This window comes from Charadrius vociferus, unplaced genomic scaffold (genome assembly GCF_000708025.1).
Source record: "Charadrius vociferus isolate BGI_N301 unplaced genomic scaffold, ASM70802v2 scaffold190, whole genome shotgun sequence".
Taxonomy (NCBI): Eukaryota; Metazoa; Chordata; class Aves; order Charadriiformes; family Charadriidae; genus Charadrius; species Charadrius vociferus.
Window position 1 is genome coordinate 3285703 of NW_009646608.1, and position 7888 is coordinate 3293590.

Here is a 7888-nt window from a genome sequence, read left to right on the forward strand (position 1 = left end):
CTCCAGTGGAGTGTAATGTTTGATAACATCAGTAAATACAAAACAGAAACAAAATGACAACAGCATTTGAGCATCTTGTGCTAGCAAATGAGGTGGAAAAGTTAAATGAATATAGAAGAGGATCCCCAGAAGTTGGATCGCAGCACAATGCTGGTAGGAGCCCGGTTGTTACCATACTGATATCAACATGTGGAGCTCTAAATCTTTTTGGATCGTGGCTGAACAGAGAGATTTGCTCGTAGCTGCCTTTTCTCTTATTCATATTGCATAGGCTGTCCTCCTCTCCTACCAGCAAACAAATAAAAACTGTGCCAGCTATAGCGGCAGTTTACATGGAAAAACAATGAAGCAATTTCAGGAAAGTATTAGATGTAATTTTGGCTTTTTTTTTGCCGTCACTTAGCAGCCAGGAAGAGGAGATGCGCTGATGTGCAGAGACGGGCGTGTATTATGCAAACTCATATCACAATCTCATTGACTGTTCGCGGACCCCCATATCTCTCTGTTTCCATCTGTTGTTTTAAGACTAAGTTGTTTGGAGGATGTCCAAATTCCCTTCTCTTCCCCAACTTGGGTGAAGTACCTGCCTGCCTTAGGCTCCCTACATAGACACCAGAGACAGAGGCTTCTCCAAAGAACGTGATGTGCCAGAGGATGCTCCTTTCTCTCCCTCTCCCCTTTCCCTCCTTCCATCCTCTTCCCCTGATTGCAGAGGGATTTTACAGGGCTCCTGGATACATCATCCCAGTCAAGATCTGGAGTCAGATGGGGTGAATGTGGGCTATGCTGCTGTCTTCAGCTGGTCATGGTTCAGAATTAAGATAACACAGGAGCACAAGTGTGTGATCCTCTGGTTGCCCGTGGCCCATGAGTGGGCAGCAGCAGCAGAAGCTGCCACATCTGGGTTTAGGCAGGAGCTCATGGCTGATGCAATATTTCAAGAGATAACAAGGGAATGTCAAGCTTATCCAAGAAAATAGAAATGTCAGAAGATAAATAAGCAAAGCATATAAAACATAAACTCAATCCTATTAAAATTAAGTATGTTTTAATTTCTGAAAAGAATGACATTTTGGTGTTAGATTTACCGAACAGGAAAAGATTACATGCATCGTTAAAAGAAAGTGTTTCCAAGGGCCCTTTTAAAAAATTGTATCCATGTTTGCAATTGCCATGTGCAAAATATAAAAATCAGAGAAGGGAAAAAAAACCTCAGCAAGCAGTGGAAATAGCTCATTTTGTGAATTATAGGAAAAAATATACCATCTGTGATTTAGTGTAGTTCCCAAGATCCCATCTGTGATCGAAGCACAGTCCTCGTTGAAGGCTGAATCCCTGAGCTGTTCCATATGATATTTCTCTTGGAAGACGCTTGGGCTAATAGGTTTGTTTTTCTGGAATATAGCTCTTCTAGATGAGATATAGAAACCTAGAGGTCCAGTTTTGCCTCCAGTGGCTGACTGCAGCTGATGTCAGGAGAAGCAGGAGTGAAAGGATGTCAAAGATCTAACCACCTTTTCCTTCAGAATTTCTGTACTACTTTTTATCAGGTCGGGTTTTTGGGTCTAAGAGGGCTAGACGGTGATTTCATAATCTCTAGTATCAGACATTGTGGTCACCAGACTCCTTGCATGAGGAGGGCTCACCGTGCAGGTGCAGCTGCACCACAGAAGCTTTATTTCCTTTTGTTACTGCTATTAATTTTTCAGCGGAGTAGAGTAAGAGAGACATCCCTCGAACCAGCGGCAGGCCTCCAATGCAAATGTACTTCTACTGTCTTCTTATGCCTTTATATATGGTGTCACTGTGATCTCTTAGTCTTAGTCCAAAGGTGGCCTTAGCTGTATCAGGTATATATACAAATATTTCATTCCAATCCTCTACTAATTACATGCACATGTACAGACTGGCGCAATGTCAGTTACCACTGAAATTTATATTTGAATAATAAATGTACTCACCTGTTTAATATATGTTTATATTTTCTGCTCTATATAATTACATGCTGATTATACAATTATAGAAAATACTTACATATTTTGCACAATTATGCTATTACTGAAATAATGCCCGCAATAGAACTGCTTGTGTGCGTGTGCATGCACACGTTTAGGAAAATACAGCCGTGGTTGGTTGTTTCAGAGTTGTCCAGAGCTCGTGCAGCTCCGTCTTGAGTGAGGTGTGCTGCCTGCACAGACGGTGATATACCACAGGAGCGTGTGGGTTATTACTTCTATCACCTGTGGGTGAATTTAGCTCTTATTACAAAATGGTTTCGGCTTTATTATAAAACACCTGCAATAAGGATGTTCATCCAACCTGATTTCACGCTTGGCTGGCTTGGCTCCCTGTGCCCCTTGGCTCTGATGCACAATGCGAGGTGCACACATGCTGGGGGTGCAGCTGCCCAAAAGGACACCCCAGAGCCACCGTCCCTCTTACGCTGGGCTGTGGGGGCTGGGCTACCGAGCCCCAGTCTGCACTTGCCTCTGCTGGGTTTAGGACAGACGTTTCACTGTGCCTCCACGGCCTCAGAGTAGTTTAGGCGTCCTGGCAGGCTGTGCTGCCCGCCACCGTGTGAGCATGCGAGGGATGGGGCAGATTCGTGTCACGGCATGTGATGTCGTATGGGAGAGTACAACTGCAGCTGGCTCTCATACAGCCCTCTGGTCTGGGTGCTCTCATGCTTGGGGGACGTTCCTAGTCACCGGCTTAATACAGATGAATAAACAAACAAGTAGCAGCCATTGATAGCATCGGCATCTGTGTTTGTACTGATGGCAAGTGAAACGATTCACCCAAGCTAACACAACAAAGCAGCGTCAGAGCTGGGAGCGGGACGCCTGCCTCCCACCTGCCTTTCCTGGCATCAGCCAGCTGCCTGCACGGCACCGCGAGGGAGAAAAAAACTGCTGTTCAATGGGATAGATACACCCGGCATTGCCTCTTCCATACTGTACAGGCCTTGCAGCCAAAGGGTTAAAAAGAAATGAGTGCATTTGGCATGCTCTGCGGAGTGCCCGAAGTCTGAACATGAATGACCAGATTGCTTTTTACTTTTTAAATTAAGCCCTCTGTCTGTATGCACGCAGCTAACACTGCTGTTCCATTAAATAAAAGAATTTGTTCCCACTCTTATTTTTAATAGGGTAAGACCCTGCCGTTCCATCTCACAACTTTACTGACACGAGATCTTATTAAAAGCAATCCTCCCCCTCACCTCCTTGAAATCTGAGCTTCTGATAGCTTCATCCACATTGTGTTTATTTTATATACACAGCTCTGCAGCTGCTGCTTCCTTCTTCTCTGATAAATGACAGCATAACTGTTGCATCCACTAAAAAAAGTAAATAAAATTAAATGGAGAAGAACAATACATCTCTGGCAGAGAATAATAACTCTTTTAAGGCACGTATCTAAATTGTACAGCCTGATCTTAATTGTAAGGATAATTCTTTGTTATTTCAAACAACTTGGAACGCAACAGCAAATGTGCACTCTTGGCAGTACATGCAGAGAGATTTGTGTGGAAACAATGGGGAGAATTCTCCTGAACTGAAAGGAGATTGAAGCGTCTTTATTAGGTTAATAGGGCTAGAGTCTATGATGAGAAAGAGTGGAAGAATATGCTATGATCTGTTGGTTGGTTGGTTTGTTTGGAGGGTTTTTTTAAGCACAGACCGTGCTGGATGAGGCCCAGCGTGGGTGTTGTACGGGTGAGCATTATTTGGCAGCAAGGAGCTCCTTGACCAGCCAACCACCAACCCCGGCGTCTCACTCTCAGAGGACCGAGAGCAGGAGGTTTCCTTTGTCCCCATGGCCGGTGAGCCAGGCTGGTCTCACGCTGGACTGGTGCCGCTGACGTGTGGCCCCATCCAGGCTCCAGGCCAGCACCTTTCTGTTATCATCTCTCTGTTTCATTCTCTCTGGCATTGCAGATGAAGCCAATGCCAGCGGTGGAGGCCAGCACCAGAGTGCTGGTAGTTACTGGTGCTGTCTAGCCATGGCTGTGGGGCTGGGGCACAATTTCAAGATATCTATTCAGTCCTTAGACAAAGTCCTCTTGATTTTGCCTGGAACTTGTCTGAGGAGCTGGGAAATGATATTAAAGCAGAACAAAGCGAGAGAGAGTAATGTGAACTCAAACTACTACATTAGGGGAGGACAATATTTGTGGTAACATCAGAAACTGGAATTGGTTTTGAGAATCATCCAGGTCTTTCTGGAATAAGGGGAACCCGTGCAGATGCGTGATCAGCTCTTCTAATGTCTTGGCTAATTCAGAAACTGTATAGCTGAGATTTTAGGGCAAAGCAAGTTGCTTTCCTGATTCGTGGCTGGGGACAAAAAAGAGGACCTGGTAGAGTGACCTGCTGGAGGAAGGGAGAAGAAACACTTCCAAGCAATGAAACACTACCCTTGGTGAGGAGATAGGAAAGGATGAGAGGACAAAAAAATAATCCAGGTGATGACTTCAAAAATGTAGAAATCTTTTATTTGAAAGACAGAGATAAAGCTACAAAAGGTGGGAAGCGCATTGTCTGTTTTGAAAGTAGCTAAGAAAGACCTTGGGAAAGATCAGGCCGGGCAGGAGCGCTGCTGCTCTAAGGGAATAGCAACAGTTGACAGTAAGTTGAGGTGGTCGCTTTATCAAAAGGATGAAGGAATAATGGCTATAAAAGGTATGCAAAAGGTTTCCAGAACAGGTGAAGTAACACTAGTGGGAGATTGACCCTGGGTATTATCTGGAAGATGGCTGGAGGAAGAGGTGAAGAAGGGCATCAGCTCAGGAAAACCCATGATGTGGCTGTTTGTATGCTGCACAGCAGGACACAGCCTTTCTGCTCTTCTGGGTGTGGAGCCGGTGCTCACCAGCTCTGCCTTTACTGCTCTGTAAGTGATGCCCTGCCATCAGTGCGGCACCACAGCCTGCACAGGCGTCCCTGAGAAGATGCTGTGGGGACCAAGCTCTCTGCAGAGGGGCCCACATGCCAGGAGGGTGGGTATCTGCAGCTCCCTATGGATAACCTGAGTGTTGAAAGCAATCTCAAGCCTTCTCTCTATCATGTTTACCATGTAAGCGGTGGCCGTTTACCCTTGTACCTAAACAGATAGCAGCAAGTTGTTTATGGTGGCCCCAGCCTGCTTTCCTCCCCTGCTTGCAAGGCACTCACTAGGCTGGGTGCTGCCTGCAGGCCAGACTTGGGAGAAGGTGGGGTGAAACCTCAGCTTCCAAGAGAGGAGGATGCTCTGGACCTTGCTCACGTACCTGCTCTGCAAGGCAGGCTGAGGCTGGCTGTGGGTTACTATTCCAGCGTAGCCTCAGGGATAAATAAAAGGAGCCACGTTCCCATGATTGCTGGCCCTAATACCAGCTCCAGGTGTCAGCAGGGAAAAAGGCAGCTCCTCGTCCTCAGCCAACCCCAGAGGAGAGTCTGAGGCACCTGCACGTCTCCCTGACACTGTTTCAAGGAGTCCATTTTGCTGTGCTGGACCATTTTCTCTCTGCCCTGTCGCAGCATGACTGTGAGTAACACAGCATTGCTCAGCTCCCCTTGGGCCAGCAAATTCCAGGCACAAACTGAGGACAACATCTGGCCCTTTGAAATGGTCCAAGAAGTACCATACAGCCTGGTATGAAAGGCAGGAGGAACATATAAAGCTGAAGCAGCACCCTCATTTTCTGATGCTGCAGTTCGGTAAATATCAACAAGGTCATTGCTGGATCCATTTTTGTCTTTTAATCAGGAGGAAGATTTACAGCTTTTGGAGTGTCTGGCCTAGCCATTATCATACAGATGCTCCTTGCATATGCTCCAACTTGAGGCAAAACACAAAGTAGTTTGATATTAATATAAGCTAGAGCTCATCATGAAATAATCACGTCACCAGAGATTTATCCTTTGGTGAAGGCAAGAATTTGTCTGAGAACTGATCAGGTTTTTCTCTGTGGACTAAACACTGAATCAGGACCAAGGAGGCGGCGAGGACAGGGTGAGAAAAACTCTTGCCCTGTGAATGAGGGCAATAAATGAGGTTTTCATTTAGTTGCATAAACTCTTAACCTTTCTTGCTGCAAAGTGCCATCTAGTGTTCACAGCCATGCCTGCCGGCGCCTCGCCAGCCAGACATTGTAGCGTCAGGCTGCGAACAGCTTAAAATGACTGAAGGGAGGCAGACAAGCAAACAAACTTTAATTGTTAATAACCAGTTGTTATTGGTCTTTAATACATGATTGTAGTAACTTAGGCAAACGAAGCTGCTTTATTATGCGATGGATTAGATGTTTCAACTGGCTTCAAAAATTAACCTGGATCTCAGAAAGCAAAGCGCAGACCGTGCCGAAGGAGCATGTTGTCAGGAAAGCAATTGTGGAATTTCATGCACAAAATATATGGCCAATGATGTGTCAAATTTGCATGTGCAGCGAGCATCGTGGCATTATTAATGTTGTTTATGTTGCAGTGGTGCTTCTGTGTGCTCATGAGGGAAGTGGAATTGGGCACGGTACACATGGAGCCCTGCAAGATGGTCCCTTCCTCTCAAGTTTGCAAGCTGGGTGCAACGAGCAGGTGAATCAGGAACAGGAGAGCACCTTAATGACGATCACCCACTGTGTAGGGGTATGCCAGTTAATTGTGCATGCAAATTAGTCAAGCAATAGCCTAAAATCAGACCCAGCAAAGACACAGTTTAGCCTCTAAAGTGCAAGAATCAGGGAGGGATGATCCACAAGAACACTTAGAAACTGGAGGCGGAGGGAAGGTTAAAAAGTGCACAAAAATAACTCTGCATCCAGATTTGTATCTGGGGCATCTTTCGCATTGGGCTGGGGCTGTCCTGATTGGCTTGAAAATCTCCCTGCCACATCTGATCACCCCTGAAACCACCCCGAGCACAGACCTCAAACACAAAGGTTGTTATTATTATTTGTTGTTATCTGCAAAGTGCTGACAGCACTTAGAAGTGCCAGAGGATTCATGCCTTAGGTTTTGCTCTTGCAGTGGCCAGGAGCAGAGTCTAATTAGCCCAAACAATGTCCATGATAGAGAACAGCCCTACTGACAGGGAGCAAATTAGGTCTCTGACCTAGCAAAGCATTTAACCATGTGCCACATTTTTTAGTACTTGTATCTGTGGATTAAGACCTGGATGATGTAACCTTTTGCTGCCTCTAATTTTTTTTGATTGCAGTATGAAGCGCAGCTCAGCTTGCTGGCTCAGAAGTCCCTGTGTATGGTATTAATATGCTTTCTAAACCATCTCCTTGTGCCTTGACAAAACACCAGGGTTTCCTCCTAAACTGAAGGATCTTTCCCATCTACCTTCCTAGACCCCTCCTTTCTGTTTGCGTCTTTGTGATCTGCTGAATTTCTCTTGCGTTCCTTGTCTCACCTCAGTGACAAATGACAAAGCAAATACAATAGCAATGAAGAACCTGGAAGGCTGCGCAAGCTATAGGGGATGCTGAGAAATAGCCAGTTTTATCTTCCTGAAGTTTAGGAAGCAGAAGTTGGCTCTGAGCTTGAGGGAGTCACCTCGTTGTCAGAACTGACATGACCTTTATGAATTTCTCAGAAAACTCCTTGGCAATGAGGACTTCGTGAGAGCTACATGGCCCTCAAAGGGAATTTTGAGTTTAAGGTTTTACCCTGGATCTTCTCATGCCATAGCAAAGGCTTACCCTCTGCAGGACAGGCTGGGAGCATGTCTGCTTTGCTTCCCAAGCCACATTATAAGGTTGGTGGTTTCAGGGTTGGGAGAACAGGAGGGTTAAGGAGGAGACTCCAGCTGGAGATTGGTGGGTGTTACACTTGATGATCTACTTGCATCCCTGTTCAGGAAGCCTCTGGGAGAGTGTGCTGCAAAATACTTTTCCATGATACCT